At 35.1% G+C, this 23922-nt stretch overlaps 1 protein-coding gene across 2 annotated transcripts in view; it reads left to right on the forward strand.

Moving 5' to 3' along the window:
- The first annotated feature begins 801 nt into the window (after positions 1 to 801).
- The window catches only part of LOC115214974, a 72542-nt gene continuing 49421 nt past the window's right edge, over positions 802 to 23922 (forward strand). For both annotated transcript variants that reach the window (XM_036505239.1, XM_029784073.2), the window contains exon 1: positions 802 to 1200. The gene's annotated coding sequence lies outside the window, so the exon portion shown is untranslated. The remainder of the gene's footprint in view (positions 1201 to 23922) is intronic.

Here is a 23922-nt window from a genome sequence, read left to right on the forward strand (position 1 = left end):
GCAAAAGAACAGGAGTCACGTCATCACTTCATTAGCTCACAAGTGTTTCTGCTGTAAGAAGCAGCACACTCAGAGCTGAGTATTTTGCAACATTTTATAGTTTCCTTGGAACCATTGCCCCAGTATGACCGCAGCTCTCGAGCTGAAACTAGTAAAGAGTATGTGTGTATATCGTTTTTAGAAAAACAAATCCGGAGAAGCACACTCTAAGAGGTAGAGCAGTATATATATATTCCTGATGAAAGCCGGTTTATGGGGTTACACAGGATTTCACGTCCATAAAAGGTTTAACCGTATGGCGTATCGTCAGACCCCAAGACCTGTTGGACTAACACCTCTTTAAAATATGGAGGATCTTAGGCCAACAGGTTTGGGGGTCTGACGATACGCCATAAGGTTAAACTCTTTATGGACGGGAGCACAGGGTAATCCCCTCATACACTAAATTCTCGACCTTCGAGTCAATGTAATTTCTACCAATAACAATAATAATAATCTTTTCTTTATTGGGTATCCCAAGGGCTTAATAATAATAATAATTATTATTATTATTATCATTATTATTATTTCTCTAAAAGATACAAGGCCTGAAATTTTGTGCAGTGCATACAAGCGGTACTTATTTTATCGACCGTAGAAGGATGAAAGCTACATAGAGAGAGAGAGAGAGGGAATGTGTGTGTGTGTGAAGTAGAGAGAAAGAGGGAAGCGCTCTTAACAACACTACCACCACCACCATAACTACCACAGTGGAAAAAAAAAACTAGAGAAATAAAGGGAAGTAACTGTACAAGCATTTGTGATGTAATTCTCTACAGGTTTAATCGGAACTTTACGGCAACCAACGAAGAGTAACGGAAATCCATATAAAACAACAGAATGCCGTCTGCTTTCAATCTGTTGTGTCGGGATTATTTAACATGTTGTTCGTTCATTATTATTCCAACTGCTATCAACTGAAGTGCACGGCTTCACATCTTCGTCATTTTCCTTCTAAAACCAACGAGAATTTTTTTGTATTTTCCTAATTTGACTTCCTTCCTCCTAGTGTAAGCCTGCTGTGAAAAATCGGGAGTTTTCTTTCAAAAAGCAAAGATGTATTATTTGTGAAGTTGTTAATACTAAGAAATGGTGATTCAGACTGGACAAGAATTGCTTGTGTCGTTTTGGATTCATTCAAACCGTAATTATACCATAACGGTAAGTAGAAATATAGACAGAAGGAATGAAAGAAATAAAATGAAAGGGAAAAAAACCAAATATGAAAGAGAATTTGATAAAATTTCTTGCATTTTAGTAGCGTGTTTTATTTTGTGTATATATATATATATATATTCTATTATAATAATAATTGTTGCATTTTTTATCAGGTGTGTAAGCCTTCATTCATTAGTTTACCTTCACGTTCAAATGCATATACACTCATATATATGCAACAAATACCGATAAAATTCGAATGTACACCGTCTGAAAGGTGTTTGTAAAAAAATTTCATTGAAAGTATTTTTTTGAAAGTTATCAGGAAACAGTCGGGTGGGGGCATGCTTATGTAGGTATGCCATACGTGTGTGTATACACACACACATATAGCATGTTAGGCAGTAGAAGGAATTCTTCCTTCAATTCTTCAAAACGTATTCAATAACATTACAACACAGCACAAGAAGCTGTTAGAAATAGCAGTCAGATTTCCTCCTTCAGCTCACACCCAACCATCTAAATATATACATACGTGTCTCATTGGACAATAAAGTCCTCGGTCTACAAAAAAAAAAAAGACTGGCTGGACATGGCTGAAACGTCTCTGTTAGTAGTTGGCCTACTCTATCGGGTCAGACCTGGTGCTAAACAACAACAACAACACTAACATTATTATTTTGGGGGATGCAGAGACGGACGACCAGGTTTCCCTCCATACTGTAATGAAAGATGATAATACATTAGAATAGATGTGATGCAAGAAAGATATACACTCGAAGGCATTTGTCCTAATATTATTTTATCGAAGTATTAGTTGTTTATCTTAGTTTAACCATTTCCCTCTCACTCCTTCTAAATAAATTACCAAAGACCAGTTAAGAATTCTTGGTTTTTCGTATCTATACATTTGGTTGCACAGCCTGTTGTCGTTTGACTTGGTTTATTCATTCTAAATTTGTGAGCTTTTATTGCTGTTATTTTCATTACTATTACTAAGTGATATTTGTTATTATTATTATTATTACCAAGTGAACGCAGTGAAAACTACTGGGATTGCTTTCAGTTTGCAATATTTACTTAGTGTTGACGGGGGCATCTTTGGATGTTGTTTATGTAAACAATCTGTAAAGACAAGCAAGCACAGGGACACACACAGAGTCGTATATGTGTACCGAAGTTGTGTGGCATGTCACAAACCGAGAGATAAATGTTTGTGCATGCAGAAATATATGAATACATAAGTATTATGTATGCAATATGCTCGAATAATTTAAATACTTCCACATATACATATTCAGAGAATAGATGTATTATGTGGGGGGATATACGTTTTCAATATATATATATACCTACATAATTTATCTTTTTTTTTTTCTTTTCGACGTCAAGCCCTAATAAAATAATGAACGTCTTGAGACATATTTTATGAATTCAAATTTCCGGAGTAAGGACTCAACCGCAAGTTAAATGAATTATTAGTAGATAATATAATAATGTCAGTTAATGTAGTCATTCGGTTGTTGCTTTGTTTCCTCGTTGATGACGACTATTACTATCTGTGGATGTATTTGGCACTGAAGAAAAAAAAAAAGCATATATATTCATTCATATGTATTTATGCCTGTAATAGGTCATTGGTCTCTTGCAAATAGGTAACTGCCAAACAGCGAATGCTGTACTGGTTAAGAGAACTACTGGAGTCTGCATGTGTGTGTAGACACACACACATATACAACTCTGGTCTATTGATTGTCACGAGACACTATTGTCAGTTGCTAGGAGTTGTTATGATTCTATCCCAGTGATCTTTATGTTGCACTAATTTCTATTAAACTATTACAGTAGCATTTCCGAAATGAAACTAATATATATATGTATATAATATTGGAAGTAATTTTTTTGGGGGGATGGGGAGGGAAGATGCTTCTATGATGTCAATTTCCTCTCTTTTTAATTAAACTTGTAATGATATTCCAAGATTTAATATAGAAGTTCCTTTGGGTAATTTTTTTTTTTTTTGCATTTCAAAAATAATATATAATAAACATGAGCAGTGATTTTTAATTCTGCTGTGTTGAGTCATAAGAAGCTGAGGATGACAAATTTGCTCTTAATTAGGATTAGATGCTCTCTTTATCATATTAATTTAAGATCTTCCACTGAACCTGTTGAGTCATTATAAATTTATGCTTTATATGTTGTTATTTACCCCAAGCAGCCCTGATCAAGCTCAGCTTATAATTAAGCTTATATTTCAGACATGACCATTCCATTATTTCCAATATCTACATTATGCTGTGTGTTTGTTTTTAAAGATTAGGAGGGTGTAATTTGATGGAAACTTAGCTGCTATTTTCTGCTGGTCGAGTGTAGAAGCTTGCTCATTGGCTAGTTCCTGTGTTAATAATTGATTTTGATGTATGGCTTCTCTTTATCATTCACATCAGAGCTTTTTATATAACGCCATCATTATCATTGAATGTCCGTTTTCCATGCTGGCATGAGTTGGACAGTTCACCAGGAGCTGCGAGCTAGTGAGCTACACCATTCACCATTTGTCTGTTTTGGCTGGATGCCCTTCCTAACGCCATCCTCTTTACAGAGTATACTGGATGGTTTTTACATGGCACCAGTAGAATCGCCAAGGAGCTTGCAAAACAAAGACCTCACAGCTGAGAGAGAGATGGAACTGAGGAAAGTGGCTGTGAGCTAGGTGAAAGGTTAGTACGAGAGAGGGACAGAGATAATTGTCTTACTATAAGAAGGGTTACTTGGCTACCAATAGGACAGAGAAGGAGATGAATGTGAAAGAGAGAAAGATAGACAGTCAGCATGAGAGACCCAATTACTAACTCTCAGTAGAAATAAATCATTCAAGTAAATGATACTTTCACTAATTAACTCTATAATTAACAATAGACTGTGTTAACATTATTGGAGTGAAGCTTATTTTATTTTATTTTTAATACTGAAATTAATCTTAACATATGAATCATCTTAAATACTTTCATTAACTTTTAATGTTATTAAAATTGAATGAAATTTGCATAACCCAATTTGTTCTCATTAAAACCTATGTGTAATTATATGCATTATAAAAATCTGTGGTTTTCTCATATTTCCAACATGGCACAGTGGTTTGGTTTATTCTACTGCATGGCATCTTGTGCAGTTGTCTTTTGCTATAGACCTGGGTTAACCAAAGTAGTAGAAGAGTGGATTTGGTAAAAGGAAAGTGAAAGAAGCCTGTCGTGTGTGTGTGTGTATCTTTGACTAGACATTATATGATGGTTGTAAACGAGCATCATCATTATATAAGTGGGGTTGTTTGTTTCCGGTTTTCTGTGAAAAACTTGTCTAACTCTGTTAAAACATTACCTTGTTTGGAAACAGTTAAGGGTTGATGACAGGAAAGCCATCCAGCTGTAAAAAAATCTGCCTTAACAGCTTCCAGCTGACCAAGCATAGAAAAGCGAATGTTAAATGATGAACATGATACTCTGACAATATTTGAGCTATGAACCTTTATCTCAAGAATGAATGAATTATACGAACAACATTACATATAAGGATAATGTTAATGCACCTGAACCTGCTAAACAAAGATAGCATGCAACTAGAACTGTCAACATTGCTATACATGCTTGATCTCACCATTAGCAAGTATCTCTCCTGGCAAATGCATATTCTCAACACTGCCAAAAACTACATCGCTAAGACTGAGTTTCTTCTTCGGAGCTGCAAAATATTTCAAACCCCAGTAATTATTAGCTGTCTCCAAAACTCAAGTGAGATCCACAATGAAGTTCTGCTTCCACATTTGGGAATGTACTGTTGCTACACACACAGGCATCCTAGATCCTATCCTAACAAAGGTCTCTAAAACTGATTGGCTGGAAATCACTCACCAACACTGATCAGCCTAGATGTGGGGCAGGAATCTTTTCATGTAGGAAGGATGCATTGAAGCTAACTGCCATCAGGTATTGTGCACATCTCAAAAAGAAAATTTTATACTGCTAAACCGTCTGTTCTTTTATCTTGTTTCAGTCATTGGGCTATGGCTATGCTGGGGCACAAGCTTTGAAGGGTTGAATCAAACAATTCAACTCCCAGTACTTATTAAGTCTGGTACTTATTCTATTGTCCTCTTTTGCTGAACTATATGGGCATAAACAAACCAACACTGGTTGTCAAGCAGTGGCAGGAACACACACACACACACATGACCAGCATCCATCCAGTTTCTGTCTACCAGATTCACTCACACTATATTGGTTGGCCTGGCACTATAGCAGAAGACATTTGTTCAAATTGCCACTCAGTGGAACTGAACCAGAAACCATATGGTTGCAAAGTGAGCTTCTTAACTATACAACCTTACCTGTTGAATAAATTATTACTAATTATTCATAAAAACTCTTCCAAAATGTAAAAGAATCTGGTGTTTCAGACTAAGTACCCCCATCATAGCTTTTCCCCAAAATTTCTTTGGATTTTTATATTTTAAATGCAATCGTGTTCGTGAATGTTTCCTAGATTTTAGAAAAGGCACACCATATTCATGCATGTTACAAGAAGTAGCTAAAAGGTTGGCATCAGGTGGAGCACCAAGCCATAAAACACTGCCTCAAAAAGTCCCTGCCCAGCCTGTATCAGCATGGAAAAGGTAATCTAAAATCAATACTGATGATAATATATACAGACTCCAGTAGTTCTGTTGACCAGTATTTGCTATTTGGCTGTTATCTATTTACAATAAATTATTTTAACCCTTTAACATTCAAATTTCTCTGTCAAATGTGATGCTTATTTATTCACATCATTTTGAATTTATCCTGCATTATTTTGTAGCTTAGATTTTGATTATGTGATTGTTTATTTTTAGACTAACATAGCAGGGTGTGTGTGAGAGGTTAGATCTGGTCAATTTGAACATAAAACAGGTAGAATATTTAGGCTGGATTTGGCCAGAGTAAATGCTAAAGAGTTAAGTACAGATAAAAAAACATAAATTTCTATGTTTAAAAGTTTCAAAAATTTGCAATAAGCTTTAAATATTAAAATCAAATCAACAGAATGATATTTCAGTACAATGATTTTTCCCATTTCTATTTTCTTCAGAAAACTGCATATTCCCTGTCTCTTCTCCTCTAACCTCTGACCCTCACACATGCTTGCTGTCTCCTCTCTCTGCCTCTATTACCATTGTACCAGTGACCTCTGTTTGCCTTGTTCCACCTCCACTCAGGCACTCCCAACTTGTGTCTCTTCTATTCTATACCCATAGTGTCTCCACTCTCAAGCCCTGTTCTATTATTATACCTATTCTTTCCTCTTACGGGAGCTCAATGCTGCCCTGCAGCTTGCTGGATCCTTCAAACCATGTAACCCATGCTAGCATGGAAAATTGGATGTTAAAATGATGATGGAATGAACATTGCCTTTCTGGAATTCTTTCATTTTTTTTCTTTTATAGTCTTTGACTTGAAACTATTTAACAGGAATATTAACTACTTTGAGCTCACCAATCACAGTGGATCTTCAAAGGCCATGGACACAAACCTGTTCTCCAGGCTAAACTAACGCAGAACTCCTGACTCCCTCCCACCAAAAAACTTTTTTCATTTAACTTCTATGGAAGTAAACAACTCTTTCAAGTTTGCAAATTCATTTATTTGCAAGAAACTGCTTCCAGCTATATCAGCAAATTAAAATAAAAGAAAAATACCCAATAGTTTCTGATGAACTAAATAAAGTGCTGGAATCATTGATTCAAATGATGCAAGTTCATCTCTCCAGGAAAGAGACATTTTATATATAAATACAATAGGGTGGGTACAGGTGAAGGTTGGTAACAGGAATGACATTCAATTATCGAAAATCTGCTCAATGAATTCCATGCAAGCATAGGAAAGTGTATGTTAAAGCAATGATGAGTATAATATAGCAAGTTGAAAAACTTTGATCATCTGAATCTATCCAAGTAATTACTAGACAAAATATTCAACTGGAGGTGTTTAAAATTTCAAAACAATTAAAGGGGGTAATTAATGAGATTAGTCAATTGATTTAAACTTTAGGACAATATAGACAATGCATATATCACTGTGCTTTATAGCTATAGGTTTGAAATGAATTATGTTTGAAATTTGATCTTTGTATTTGTAACAATCAGCAGGTTAGACAAAATGAACATATTACACTAATGTCTTGCTCCTGCTTCTTATCTATTAATTCTTAGGCAGTATTTATGTTTTTAATGCTGCTGACACTAGATTAAATGGTACTGCCCAGGAGTCAAAAGGATAATCGTATCTGTTAGGCAGTTGATGATGGATGTATGTTTGATTACTAAGTTTTTTGTATCTTGTGTTCTTGTGATTCTACATTGTCTTTCATTGAAATTCTAGCTCTTCTAGGGTTGAACTTGTTTATAGTTGTTGGTTTATGGTTGGTTTTATTGTATATATTAATTATACCATACATTGATATTGCATGATTACCCTTCATTTGGATTCTATTTCTCATAAGTGTAATACTTGTTTAAAGGTTTCCAGTTTATAGAAGTTTTGTTGCATATTAGAGTGAAGCATATTTCCACAATATCTGCAAGATTTAAAGTAATTGAGATATATATATATATATATATATATATATATATATATACACACAATTGCAGCGTGGAAGGTGTTTATAAGCCATTTAAGAAACACACAAAAGCCGTTCGATTCACTTCAACATTTAAGTTTAATTTGTCAAAATATTTTCGTCGCTAAAATCCGCGACCTGTTCACTGACAAAAATCCGTGCTGCATCTGCAGTGAACAGGTCGCGGATTTTAGCGACGAAAATATTTTGACAAATTAAACTTAAATGTTGAAGTGAATCGAACGGCTTTTGTGTGTTTCTTAAATGGCTTATAAACACCTTCCACGCTGCAATTGTTTTCGTTTCAGCACACGATCTCAGATCAAGTCACTTGCTATGCAAGTACATCTCAATAATATATATATATATATATTATATATATATATATAAGATAGAGATAGTGTGTTGGATGTTTATTATAGATGTCAGCAATATGGTTGAAGTTCAATACCAAAGAGGGGAATTTTGTATACTAAGTATGCATATGGTGGCTTTCACATATGCAAAAGAGTGATTTGATAAATTTTTATCAACCAAAATTTTACAAACACAGTGAATAATAAATTGTATTAAGATAGCTTAAGACTCATTTTTCATGCAGTCATTGTAACCTCTCATTAAAATAATATAATTATTATACTAAGTCATCATTATTTAATGTCCATTTTTCCATACTAGCATGGGTTGGATGGTTTCACAGGATCTGGTGAACCCTTCCTAGAACCAACCACTGTACAGTGTGTGTATTCAGTGCTTTTTCTCATGCTGCTGGCAACTGTCTAAAACATTAAACTCTATTTCAACCTCATCCCATACTATCTTATTTTATATCTAATTCAATTCCTACCGACACATGAAAACTTATCAAATCTAGTGACTGAAATATTAATTACTAAACATATGTTCAAGAGTTCAAACACACAACAATCCTTTTGTTGTATTCATTGCATTATTTCAATTTGTCTGACTGACAAATATGTGTTCTTGATTATAGAAATAGCATTCAACTGTAAAACATAAACACTCCTTTTGTATGATTTAGCATAAAACTAAATGTGAAACAACTAATATATGAATCAATAATATCCATCCATCCATTTTCACTGACTATTATTCCTGGGAGGGTTATGAGTGTAGAGTCTTCAGGCACCTCCTCTATACAGTCCTTTCAGAAGTAACTGTTATTACACTTTCAGGCTGGATTCCTAGATATTTTGTTTTTGGTCTAACGCTAGGTCTCCCAGTTGGCTCAGCTTGAAGAATCTGTCTTGCAATTCTTTCTTGCAACTTTCTAATCACATGTCCATAGTACTGGAGTTCTGAGCTCTCAGTACCAAGAAGCAATGGCTTGACCTGGAGAGATTCTCTGGCCACTAAGCTGTTTACCCTATCAAGTAACATTACTACAAGGAACTTTCAGAGGAACCCCATTTCAGCTGTTTATATTAATAATATATCTAAAATATATTAAGTTCCAAGCAGTACTGAGAGTTTATGTTGAAGGGAATGAAGACCAACCAAAAATGTCTTGGTTTTAGTCAATAATGATGATAGCCAGTGACAAAATAGAGATAATTTTAATAAAGACCGGGATATGTGAAGTGTTGCAAAAAATTGTGGCTGGTTGTTCAAGTTTGCAAACTAAAAATACAGTCTTGAGGGATTTGCTTTTGTTGTTTGAAATATTATTTGTTATTTGAAGTAAAATTTAAAAAAAAAAGAGCCAACTACTGAAGCCATTGAATGGCTTTATTGGATAAAAAAAAATATAAAGAGTGTATTCACTAAAGTATTGATAGAAATTAACAGAGTAAATAAATCATAGAACCAAAATAGCATTTGGCTCTCACACTGACTCCTTTAATCGATATATTTGTCGAACCATCACTAAATTTCAGTATAAGTATCTTTGTTGGAAATATAATTTGCATATTAACTATTATATTTCCTCAAAATAGAACAATAAAACATTGGCTTCCATATTTGTTTGTTTGTCTGTCTGTCTGTCTGTCTCTCTATGTGTCCTTCCATCTGTGCGTCTGTCCTGGTTTTTAGAATAGGTATATTGTAGCCCTGCATGCCACAAGCAACAACTAAGTGAGTTGGTGTCAGAAAGGGCATCTTGCCATAACACTGACTCAAAAAGACTTAGCTAGTCTTTGTTGGCATAAGAGAGTGAACTTAATAACAGCTTCAAATTTTAGCACAAGGCCAACAATTTTAGGGAGCAGGGTTGGTTGATTACATTGACCCCAGTACTTAACATGACTTCTGCAAATTCTATATCCATAACTTAGCTGTATCAAAGAATTTGTATGTTCATTATTAGAGCCAAAAGGTCTTGTACAGTTGTTGATTTCAGGTTTTGGGTATGGTATTTTGGTTTCCACTAACAAAATATTGGAGTGAATCCAAAGAAAATATATCTACTGATAAACACACTTGCTGTCCTAATATACTTCTAGTTCACAGCTGAGCTGTCTTGTATATTTTTATTTTCCAGTCTTTACTACAATGCAGGGAAATGGTTGAAAGGAAATTGTAGAAGACTGGCATTCTGGGAGGCAAGGATTTGGCATAGTTGTTAGTGGAGAGCTAGGTGCATGACACAGTATGGTTGATGAGTTAGGTATGTCAAGTGAACTTGGATGGAGGTGATATGTAACCAGCTAGTTCTGTGAAGTGGAGCGCATTGTAATATCAGTAGAGGAGACATAGGGTAGGTAGGACATCGGTTAAGTAGAGGAGCTTCCTTTTGGATATGGTGAGTAACATCATCATAAGTATGGCAGCAGTATTTAACTATGGGTATATCTTGAGCTTTGTAGAGAAAACAGCCAATGATCTGAGCAGTAATATGGGCTACTTTTGGGGAAATGCAGTGTTTATTATGTAATAAATGTGAGATCACCTTTATTTTGACTGAAAAATATTTTGAACTGGATAAAAAAATTATATTGATTACAGCAAATTGAAAAGCAATATAATCTTGTTAAATTATGAAACTATTGTTTCCAACCAATAAGTCTTTCTAATTTTGTCACAGAGCCAGCAGTTATGAGGGGAGGGGGCAAATCGATTACATCAACCCCAGTATTTGATTGGTACTTTAATTTATGAACCCCCAACCAAAAGAATGGAAGGCAAAGTTGATCTCTGCAGGATTTGAACTCAGAATGTATAAAGTCAGAAGAAATGCAGTTTAGCATTTGGTTCAAGGGGCTAACAATTCTAAGACACACACACACATATGTGTGTGTGAACATGTACTAAATGTTTAACTAAATTTGCTGACTAGCTAGTCTAATAGTCCTCTGACTAAAGATGTTTTAAATACAAGTGCTTTTGTACCTGTGATGTAACTATGAAGAGTTAATTACTGGACTGATTAGTTAGGTATGTAATTATGACTCATTAAGTTTATTCTTTTTCTCTTTAACAATTTGGCCTGGAGTAAGAGGCTGTGCACATGGCCTTTGTAAGTCCTCTCAGACCTCTGAGATCAATGGGGTTGATGTTCTTTTTAAACAAATTGATGATTCCAGAAAAAAGCATGGTTGGGAGTGGAGTAGAGAGGGCATTCCAGATGTCTGACATTCTTCTTGCTATCACACTAAATAATTAAAATTCTATGAATAGATTTTCTTGGCATAAGCATGGCTGAGTGGTTAAGCTCACTTTGCAACCATTTGATTCTGGGTTCAGTCCCACTGTGAGGCATTTTGAGCAAGTGTCTTTTATAATAGCCCTGGGTCAACCAATGCTCTGTGAGTGAATTTGGTAGACAGAAACTGTATGGAAGCCCATTGTGTGTGTTACCTATCACTGCCACACAAGTGTTGGTTTGTTTATGTTCCTCATATCTTAGCAGTTCAGCAAAAAGGAACCAACAGAATAGGTGCCAGATTTTAAAACATAAGTACTGGGGTTAATTTGTTCAATTAAAATCTGCACAGCAGGATTGAATTCAAGACTACATAGATGGGAAGCAAGCTTCTCAGCCACAAACCCACAATAAAATCAACAGATCTTTTATTATGGATGTTTAGAATGTTCTCATTGTAGAAATGCTAATGAATGGCTATAAACGAGTGAGTCAACAATTTTAACTTTTTATACATTCCTACCATTTGGTTCTGGCCATTGCTTTACTTAATTATAATATGTAGCACTACTGAAGATGGAAATGTAATTGTCAGTAACAGTCTAAGCACTGGTGTGGTTGTGAGGATACAGAGTTCACTTTATTATGTGCTCTCAAGTTCTATCGCATTGTGAGGTACTTTGGACAAGTATCTTCTATTAGGTTATCCCATAAGTAATGTAGTTTTTTAATACTTCTTTTATTTTTCAAAATTAAGATAAAGTTTCTTTTTTTTATGTAAAATATAGTCTCCTTCATTTTCTACAATGCTCTTCCATCTATCTAGTAGACTTGCAAGGCCACTCTTCCAAAATTCACTTGTTCGTGATGGAAAATACTCCTCCAGTACTGTTCTCACCTCATCTACAGAATTCATGTTTTTTCTGTCCCAATGATTTTGAAAACTGCAAAATAAATGATAATCAGATGGGGCAATGTCCGGTGAATATGGTGGGTGGGGCATTGTTTCCTATTCAAGCTGCTCCAGTCTTTCGAATGTCATCTTTGCTGTATGTGGCCATGCATTATCCTGATGGAAGAACACCTTTCATCTTGAAACCAAAAATAGTCATTTTTCTTCTAGCACTGACTTAAGCCACTCAAGCAGCTCATAGTAGATCTCCTTTGTTATTATTTGGTTTGGGCTTAAAAGTTCAAAATGGACTAAATCTTTCATATGCCACCAAACAGATAACAACACTTTATGTGGGTGAAGACCTTCTTTAGCCTGGGGTGCTGGTGTTTCTCCTTTCCTTACCCACTGTTTTCAATGCTTGACATTTTTATAGAGAACCCATTTCTCTTCATCAGTCACTATTTGGTCAAAAAATTGTTCATTCATGAGATGTGACAGCAAAGAAGAAGAGTACACATTCACTCTCTGTGCACAATTACACTCAGAAAGTTTGTGAGGAACCCATTGACACAATTTGCTGACTTTTCCAATGGCACGTAGATGTCAATGAATGACTGAATGACCAAATCTAAGCTTCCCTGCTAGTTCCTCAACAGTTATGGGATTTTATTCCACCAAGGTTTGCAGGATGTCCTCGTCAAGCTCTTTAAATCTTCCAGGATGAGACTTGTCTTCTAGGCTGTAGTCTCTGGCTCGTTATTTCTGGAACCACCGTTGACACTTGCTTATGCTTATTGTCCGATCCCCATATACTGTATTATTATTCCTCACTCCATCTGTTGCGTTGTTGCCTTTATTGAACTCATAAAGCAAAATACTCTGAAAATGCTCCTTTGCCACTCCATTATAGCTTTGAAAAAATAACTGTTAAAATCGAACTGCACTCTTCAAAACTTGCACTAAGAATAAGTACAAGGTAAAATTACTATCTGCTGTTAAAGCAAGTTGATGCAGGTAGTTTATCCTGTCCCCCTCTAACTTTTAGTTCATGCAATTGAAAAAAACCACATTATTTATGGGATGACCAAATACTTCAGCTTCAGGTTGGCCAATGCCTTATAACTGAAAGTGTTGGACAGAAACGGTATGGATGCCTAATGTATGTTTAAATATATAGTTTTAATATAGCTATACATATATATATGTCAGAGTTTTAATATAGCTAATCACACACACACACACACACATATATAGTCATTGAAAGTTCACTTTTCCATGGGTCAGACAGAATATGCTGAAGCAGATTTTCTGTAGCTAGATGCTCTTCCTGTTGTTGCTCCTTGTTGTTTCCTTGCAAGGTTGCATTTCTTCATGGCTAGACATGTTTTTCACAGAAGACAAAAGGAATAATCTCACTTGTATAACAATGATACTCATTTGCAACCATCACATGATGTCTATACAAGGGTACACTCAACCACGTGCACACACACACACCCATGTATAGTTATATATATGTATGCATATCACGTGATCACTGTGACTGACCAGTCTTCAGATGTTGCTACGCATCGCTGGTCACAATGTGCTTTGCATTGTTTTAGCCTTCGAATGATGCCACCCTGCTGGCTAAGCGAGCAAGCCAACAGAAGAAAGAGTGAGAAAAAGTTGTGGTGAAAGAGTACAGCTAGGGATCACCACCACCCCCTGTCAGAGCCTCGTGGAGCTTTTAGGTGTTTTCACTCAAACACAACGCCCGGTCTGGGAATCGAAACTGCGATCCTACGACCGCGAGTGCACTGCCCTAACCACTGTGCCATTGCACCTCCACATGTATGCATATATATATATATATATATATATATATATATATTATGTAATGTGTGTAAATATATAATGCATAAACAGAGCCTGAAAGATTGCTTTAAAATACATAGTATATTTTATAAATATGCCTGTTCAAGTATCATAATAACATGAATCTATTAATAGCTCTTTTGGTTGTGTATTTAATTTGATATGTATAGGGTTTATTTCAGTTTCATTCTAACAAATCCACTCACAATACTTTGGTTGGCCCAGGGCTTTAGTAGAAAATGGACATTAAAACAACCAAATGTACAAATTTCTTAGACAAACTCATTTATCTTTTGGAAAGATTATTAGTTTGAAAAAATTTCTTGTTAAGTAATTTATACATTAGCATCTTCACTATTAATTTAATCTTCTGATTTCTCCCCACCCCTACCCTTGTGTTGAATATATTGATTTTTTAGTTATGAAATATGGATGTTAATGAGTCTGATTGAATATAAATATTTAAAACTTAATGAGAATCAGCTCAGTTATTTTGTTTTGTTTTAGATAAAAATTTTCATTGATAAACGTCTCCTTGAAAATCAGTCGTCATAATATCAAACTAGTTGCTAGTTTTTGTAAAGGGGTAACAATTATGAAATGGATAAATATTAACCCTTTTGTTAACAGATTTCTTTTGGAATACACTGCTTTTGTTTCAATTAATTTTGAAAATGAAGAAAAATTTAGTGGGGTAAGTGTCATCTATAACCTCAGGTCAACCAAAACCTTGTGAGTAGATTTGGTAGACTGAAACTGAAAGAATCCTGGTGTGTGTATGTATTTATATATATATATATGTGTGTGTCCGTGTTCATCCCCCACCACTGCTTGACAACTCATGTTTGTTTATTTATGTCTCCATAACATAGCAGTTTGACAAAAGATACCAATAGAATAAGTATGAGGCTTAAACTAAAAAGTACTGGGGTCAATTTATTCGACTAAAATATTCTTCTAGGCTGTGCACCAGCATGGCCACAGTCTAATGATTCAAACAAGTAAAAGGTAAAAGATGGCATAAAATTTTGATGGAAGATTTTAATTTAGATGATTTTAAAACAAGTATTTTATATCATAGAACCAAGAGTAGGTTGTTTCAAAAGGGCTAAACGACCTGCTTTACTGATTACAAAAAAAAAACATAATTTCCATTCTCATTAAAACATTCTTAAAAACAGCTCATACAAGTTTCAAAATCTCTCTCTCTCTTACATACGCATGCATATTCAGAGAAACCAATAGTAATTTAGAGCTCTGTATCTAAAGAAGATTTAGATCAGAGAGTAGTTATGTACTGAAAATATAATTATGAGAACTAATGTGTGAAAAATTATAAATATCAAAACTGGGACACTGCTTTTCTTTTTTTTTTTTCATTGGATTGTGACTCTGCCTTCACGGGTTCTATTTCATTATACCGACTCTAGTATTTTGTTTTGTACTTATTTGCTCTATTGAACTTGTAAAGTCAAAATCTACCATGGTATAAAGGTATGTAACTAGAATTAGATGAGTTATTTTTGTTCAATGTACCAATGTTTATATACTCAACAAGATTTTACTCTGCACCCATCATTGAAACTCACTCACAGAAGGTAATCTCAAGATTATCACCAATTGTTGATGTTTAGCTCAACTGGTGATCTTCAAGTCAATAAGGCAATCTGTATGTGATTGCTTGGCAGACAAAAATGGCAAGTAAATATCCTTCAAATTAAACCCTGCCATTTTTAAAATGAGGAATGCCACATTGGATAATGTAGTTAATCCTTCATACAGTGTGCCTGAAAATAATATGGGATGGTCATGGCTGGAATACTTTTGATTATAGGTCTGTTCAATCAAGTCCAATCTGGAGCAGTAACTGGAGATTATCTTCTGTGAGTGAGCTTTGTAGATGGGAATTGTGACAAATTTCATATATATATAGACATCAAATTAATGAGCAAAAATTTCTCCTCTTGTTGCATTTTTGTTACATCCCTTCATGTCCCTGTAGATTTCAACTTTACATATTCAATAAACCAAGTACAAATGGTCTTGTTTATCACTGATTTATTCATCACTAATCTGGGATAATATAGTATGCTCAATTGCAAACCATGTTGTGCTCATCACAGATTGAGCTGTGATAACTTGGGTTGGCTATCAATCAGATTCAGCTTGTGCCCTAAAAATGCACCCTAACAACCACTCACAATGCTGTTACCTAGAACACACTGATTATCACTTGTATTTGCATGATTGCGCTGCAAAGCTGAACATTTTTTTAATATGGGTTTACATACTTGTACCCTTCAATGTGGGACTTGTGAACAGAAAAAAATACAAAGGCACCTTATCCTAACAAATGATGCAGATGGGTGTATTCTTTTGGGAAAAGGTAGAAATGAAGGAAAAATATATGATGGTAGAAGCTTTGCTGTTGTCTATGGGCTGCAGGTTTGGAGTCAATGAATTTACCATTCATTCCATTTACAAAGTGTGTGGAAATGATTCATATATTACTATGTTTTTTTTTTCTGGAACCAAACTCCTGTGATAAATTAGGACAGATATAGAAGATTAAATATGAGGCTTAATATAGAACCCTTGAAAGCACTGCCTTAGTATGGTCACTGTACAAGGAATAAAATAGAAAAGTAGTGTCTCAATTTTAATTTTTTAGTCTTGCAAAATACTTGGTGACCTTGTTGGTGTCATGTAAAAGGCACTGATGCTGGTGTCACATAAAAAGCACCCAGTACACTCTGTAGAGTGGTTGGTGTTAGCAAGGGCATCCTTTTGTAGTAACCATGCCAAAACAGACCATGGAACCCAATGTGGCTCCTGACCATATCAGCTCCTGTCAAACCATCCAACCCATACCGGCAAAGAAAATGGACATTAAATGATGATCATGATGACAACGATTTGGTCCAATGTTTTCAGTATATAAGTACTCGCTGATCTAAATCTTCTTCAGATACAGAGCTCTAAATTAATATTGTTTTTTTTCTCACTAAATGTAATTTTGTGTGGGTGTGATTTTGAAATTTGTATGAGTTGTTTTGAGATTAAGTTTTAATGAATATGAAAATTATATTTTGTTTGAAATCAGTAATGCAAGTATTTAATATTTATCCTTTTCATAATTTTTTTATTTTTCTGCGACAATTAATATCAAACTAGTTTGATATTATAATAACTGATTACAATTCTTGAAAAAAAAGAAAAAAATTCCCTGATTAACTGGAATGATTGGATTACTGCTGCTTCTACTTTAAAATGGTTTATTCACATATAAAATTGGTTCAATGTGTAAAATGTCATCTTATAAAGCTTTTTTTAAATAGAATTTGAATGGATTATTTGAATTACTATTCTTTAAATCTTTCCTGAGCTCTTCTAAAAAATTCTATTTTTTAAGCTAATCTTGCATAAAAATGATTTAGTTTTCTACATGTTTTTTCAGAACTAAAATTTTGTAAAAAAAAAAAAAAAAAAAAAAATCTATAAAAACCAAGCAAAACTCAGTATTCTGCATTATAGATTTTAATCTTCTAACATGCCTTAGTTCTCTTAATGTTAAGATATAACTCCAGTGCTTATAAAGTCATATCATGGCAGGCATCATCAGCATTGTTTTAATGGCTCTCTGGTTTCAAAGCTTGCTTTCCAACAATGTGATCTTAAGTTCAGTCTTATTACATGACACCATAGGCAGGTACTTTCTGCTATATTCCTGGGCCAACCAAAAGCTTTTCTGTAGATTTGGTAAATGGAAATTGGGAGAAGTTTGTCACATATGATGTATGTATATATACGTGTTTGTGTGTACTCTTGTCTAGATATCACATGATGGTCACAAATGAGTATCATTGTCCTATAAGCAAAGTCGCTCATTTCCTTCTTCCATAAAAAACTTATCTATTTGTGACTAAATATTACCTTGCTTGGAAATAGGTGAGGTTTGGCAACAGGAAGAGCACCCAACTGTAGAGAATTTCCCTCAATAAATTCCATCTGACCCATGCAAGCATGGAAAAGTGAATTTTAAATGATGATGGCTTATAAAAATACCCATTACATTCTTGGAGTGGTTGGCATTAGGAAGGGCATCCAGCTGTAGAAAACCATGCCAAATCAGACTGGATCCTGGCACAGCCTTCCTGTGTGCCAGCCCAGCCAAACCGTCCAACCCATGCCAGCATGGACAACGGATGTTAAATGATGATTTTTCTATGCTTGCATAGGTCAGACTCATGGAGCAATATCAGGTAAAATTGGTCGGTAATAATTGTGACAAAAAATAGATAAAATATTTTACTGATACTTGTATATATGTGCTTGTATGTATGTCTGTATTTGTCCCCACCCCATCAAACCACCTGACAACTGATGTTGATTTGTTTGCATCCCCATAACTTAACAGTTTGGCCTAAGAGACTGATAGAATATGTACTAGTAAGTACATATTCTAACAAAGTAAGTACTGGGATTGATTTGTTTGACTAAACCCTTCATGGTGCTTCAGCATGGCCACAGCCCATTGACTGAAACAAGTAAAAGGAAAAGGTTATTTCTTATGTTTCTCATGCAGTCTTTTAGATTTCATTAAATAAATAATACTCAATCATAAGGAAAATCCTTTCACACGGTCACTGATAAATTATTTTGTCAGAGAATCTATTTTAAATTGTGTGGATATTTCTTTGTTTATCTTCCATTACATTGACGTTCTTTAGAAGTGACTACTTCTAAAAATAACATTCATGTCCAGTTCTATATATGATCATTCCAACAGACATCTATGGTTGATCTGATTTGCAAACTTTCCAATGAATAACAAATACAATGATTTTGGAACTTATCTGAGCAGGATTATTGCAGATCAACAAAACAATATTCAAAATAATTCTTGCAATTCATTATCTCTCAAGACTTTTTCATTTGTCAGACAATACAGTCTGTGCATATATTTCTTCAGATTTTTTTTTTTTGATATTTTACTTCATAACTTTTAACATATTTTGTATTTCAAGCTAAAATATATATATATATATATATTGGCCTCTTCATATCCCACTGTATCTCAGCCTCTGTAATCTAAAATCAGGATTTTCTTTAAAGTAATTATTTCCTCATAACTTTCTGCTTGCTCAATTAAGCAGTGAATTATGTTCGACCATTGAAATTTTCATGTTGCAATTTTGAAATTCTAATTAACATTTATTATAATTTGAACTACCATATTTATTCTGAACTTCCATCTCTGTATGTGAATATGAATCAGAGATGGTATAAAGCTTTCAGCAATGGTACGCATTGTTCATGTTCTGCCCATCAGTAAATATAGGCTGTCAGATATAATAATAGTGGGACAAAAAGTATATAATTGAGGCTATTAAATAGTTAAGACTACCAACTTAAAGGTTATAAGTTCAAAAGTTAACATTCCATTATGGTTTAATGTTTTCTTCATTATTTTATATGCTATACTCAACCTTACTAAAAATCAGTCACATCCATTTTACAGTTGAGCAATTAACATTTGAAAAAAAATCTAACTGTAAAATAGCTTTTTTTCTAATTAAACTTAGAGACTCCTAGCTATAAATTTCAGAATTAAATACACACACATGTTTCTTTTAGAAAAACAAATCTAGAGAATCACACTCTCAGAAGTAGTCTATATTACTGGTGAAGGCCAGTTTATAAACCGGCCTCCACCAGTAATTAGCATATAATTATATCATCATCATCATCATCGTTTAACGTCCGTTTTCCGCGCTAGCACGGGTTGGACGGTTTCGACCGGGGTCTGGGGAGCCAGGGGCTGCCCCAGGCTCCAGTCTGGTCTGGCAGTGTTTCTACAGCTGGATGCCCTTCCTAACGCCAACCACTCCGCGAGTGTAGTGGGTGCTTTTTACGTGCCACCTGCACAGGTGCCAGAGGGGTCTGGCATCGGCCACGGTCGGTTGGTGCTTTTTATGTGCCACCTGCACAGAAGCCAGTCGGGGCGGTGCTGGCATCGGCCACGTTCGGATGGTGCTTTTTATGTGGGGGGGGGGTGCAGAAATATAGGGGAGCACCAGTGGGGGGGTGCAGAAATATAGGGGAGCACCAGTCGGGAGGGGTGGTTCAGAGAAATGATGACAGGTTCTAGGCAAGTAGAACGTAGGATATCAAGAGAGGAGTAATGTATGGTGAAATAGCGTATTGAGGAGGGGGGTTCGAAGAGTAGACACCTAAGTAGAACGTAGGATATCAAGAGAGGAGTAATGTATGGTGAAATAGCGTATTGAGGAAGGGGGTTCGAAGAGTAGACACCTATAATGGTGGTGGGAGAAGCGACATCCGGTATAGATGGAGCAAAAATATAGAGATATCCGGTATTGGTGGTGGGGGTGGGCAGGGTGGGTGCACCGCGAATACGCGAAGGTTGAATATAGACGAGAGAGCGAGACTTGGTCGGGCAGAATTAATAGAGGAGAAATTAGATAAAATAGTTAGATAGATAAATAACAACAGATAGAAAAACATGTATGATTGGTCGAGAAGTGAAGTGAAAATAAGCATTCAAACTTATCTGTGCTCGGGATTATAGCTGCTAGGTGAATGAATGAGAGAGCACATGTTGCATATATATATATATATATATATATATATATATATATATGTATACATTGGACTGCAGCTGTGCTGGGATACTGCCTCAAAGGGGTTGGTCAGGCAAACTGACCCCCAACATTTGTTTTTTTATATATCTGGTACTTATTATATTGGTCTCTTTTGGCAAACCACTAAGTTACAGGGACATAAACCAACACTGGTGGTCAAACGGCGAGGACACACACGCATGTGTATTTATGTGTGTGTGTTTGTGTTTATATAAAGTAGGCTTCCACACAGTTTCATTGTACTAAATTCATTCACAAGGCATTGCTTGGTCTGGACCTTTAGTAGAAGACACTTTCCCAAGGTGCCATGCAGTAGCACAGAATCTGAAACCACTTAATTGCAAAGTGAGCTTCCTAACCACACAGCCATGTCTGCACCTAATCACCTATACAAATATCTTTATTCGTGTTTATAATAAACTATTCCCCCATATTTTTGTCATCATCACCATTTAATGCTTGTTTTATCCAACCTGACATTGGTTAGGTAAGTCTCCAACACTCCTTCAATGTCTTATTTGGTCTACCTTTACAATGAATACCATACTTGATGGTATAAAAGGCATATGGGCATATTACACACACACACACACACACACACACACACACGCACGTGTGTGCATGTTTCAGCAGTGCGTATTTAGGAAAAAAGTTTATAGTGTATTAAAACATGTAATATTTAGTTGGGAACCTACCTTCACATAAAGGACCCAGAGTGATCTCTCTCTCTACTTTTCTGGAAAACAAGTGCATCCTATATGCCATCAAATATTGTACTGTCTACAGCTAATATTATCTCTTCCAACATGTAGCATTTATTTGGGTTAGGTCTATAAGTGCACATCTACATGCCAATCTTTTCATGATCAATGGCATAATGTTGGGTGTACAGGCCACAGACCAACCACTTTATATACGTATGTTTGCTGTAGTCCTAAGTCTGTTACATTCCAAGAAGAACGTAGCCAATACAGCTACTGCACAGAGTGACCAAGATCTACCCCTGTTCTCAACTCATTCAAGTTTTTATACAAAAGCTTCCTTCTCCAGCTACTGCAGATCTTCTGTACTTCCCACTTTCATCTCTCTACCATATGACATTGTACAACTTACAAATATATATTTGAGTATATATTTTTTTCCAGCAAGAGAGAAACTCTTAGTTGCAAGCAAAGTAACAGATCTCTGAACTTCTTTAATTCATTCTTATCCTAGATCATATGCTTTCGTGACAGCTATCTCTGGTGCTAAATATATCACTTAGTTGGCAAGTTACTTTCAGTAAACCACTTACTTCATTTCATAGCTGCTGTTGTTGCCAAATGTTGTGCACCAAAAGTTTTAGTTCACTGTCAGTCGGAGAGAGAAATCCCTTGCACTTTTTATTTATTTTTTTTTACACTGAGTAAACAATATTGAGTTCATACCTATTCTGTTGCTAAATATTAAAGAAACATACAACACACATACATATGCACACACATGCATGTGCATGTGTACACCCACATACCCACACACACATGGTTTATTTAAAGCTGAAGCTTCCTTCCATCATTACTCTGAGTTTCATGTCTTTTGTTCTTCTTTTACACAACAATACAGAACAGCCTCAGTTTTGAATAAAAGAGTGTGTGTATGTATCATATTTGATGGCATATAATATGTTCTTTATTGTCTCAAAAGCAAAAGCATCTTCAAAATTACTCTGGGTCCTATATGTGAAGGTGAGCTTCCAACTAAATATTACATTGGTTAATGCACTAATTTTTTCCCCTGAATATGCTGTTGAAATTGGTGTGTGTCTATATGCCCATGTGGTTTTTATGTCATCAAATGTGTGTGCACACACACACACACACATATATAAAGTTTTATTTAGTATATTTGTATATATTTCAGTATGCAGGTGTGTTTATATATAATGTGTGTGTGTATATATATACATATACATACACTCACACACATTATTTTGATTTGAGTAGGTATATATGTATGTATATTTTTATGAGTGTACATATATATATATATATATATATATATATATATTGTAGTCTATATTGAAGAGAAAAGAGCTGTGAAAAATGTATTTTCCAATCTTTTATTTTAATTATAATTTTATAATGTAATTGTTGGCACTACTTTGGTATGTGATCTACTTTATATTGTGATCTACAAGAAGAAAAGTTATACTTATCAAGAACAAGGAAAACACCTGTATCGTTTTTGAGAGAATGTCTGCTTCATTCTAATTTCTTTTTAATGATAAATGTATAAAAGTTCTATATATTTTAAACTTTTTTAGCTGATGTTTGTTCGATCTGCCCATCATCATCGTCGTTTAATGTCCGTTTTCCATGCTGGCATGGGTTGGATGGTTTGACTAAGGGCTGGCAAGCCAAAAGGCTGCACCAAGCTCCAGTCTGATCTGGCAGAGTTTCTACAGCTGGATGCCCTTCCTAACACCAACCACTCCGAGAGTGTAGTGGGTGCATTTTAAGTGCCACCGGCATGGGGGCCATTCAGACAGTACTGGCATCGACCAAGCTTGAATGGTGCTTTTTATGTGCCGCCAGCATGGGAGCCATTCAGGCAGTACTGGCAACGACCATAAAATTAATAAACTTGTTTCAAATCTGCTCCATTTTAATTTTTTTAAATAAACATATAAAAGAGCAAGTATGTTTTATTTAATCCATAATAAATAAATGAAACATGCAGATTGCATACTAAAGAAAAATTTGACTCTTGAAGATGATGTTGGCTACATACATAGAATACCAAAGTAGCACCTAATTTTCTATTCTTTCATGGAGTGGATGATTTTATATTGCAGCACCTATTTTTACAATTGGGTGCCCTTCCTATTACTAATCACTCAATTTTGAAATAAACTAGTTTTTTTCTTACCCAATTAACTAAAGTGAGCAGCCATATACATTGCTTAGAAGCACATCACAAGGGCTTTAATAAGATTTGAACCTACATATGATCAGAAGTTCAGCATCTTAACTTCTACGGTCATCAACTTCATTAAGATATTTAAGTTTTTC

The sequence above is a fragment of the Octopus sinensis genome, linkage group LG8 (genome assembly GCF_006345805.1).
Source record: "Octopus sinensis linkage group LG8, ASM634580v1, whole genome shotgun sequence".
Lineage (NCBI taxonomy): Eukaryota > Metazoa > Mollusca > Cephalopoda > Octopoda > Octopodidae > Octopus > Octopus sinensis.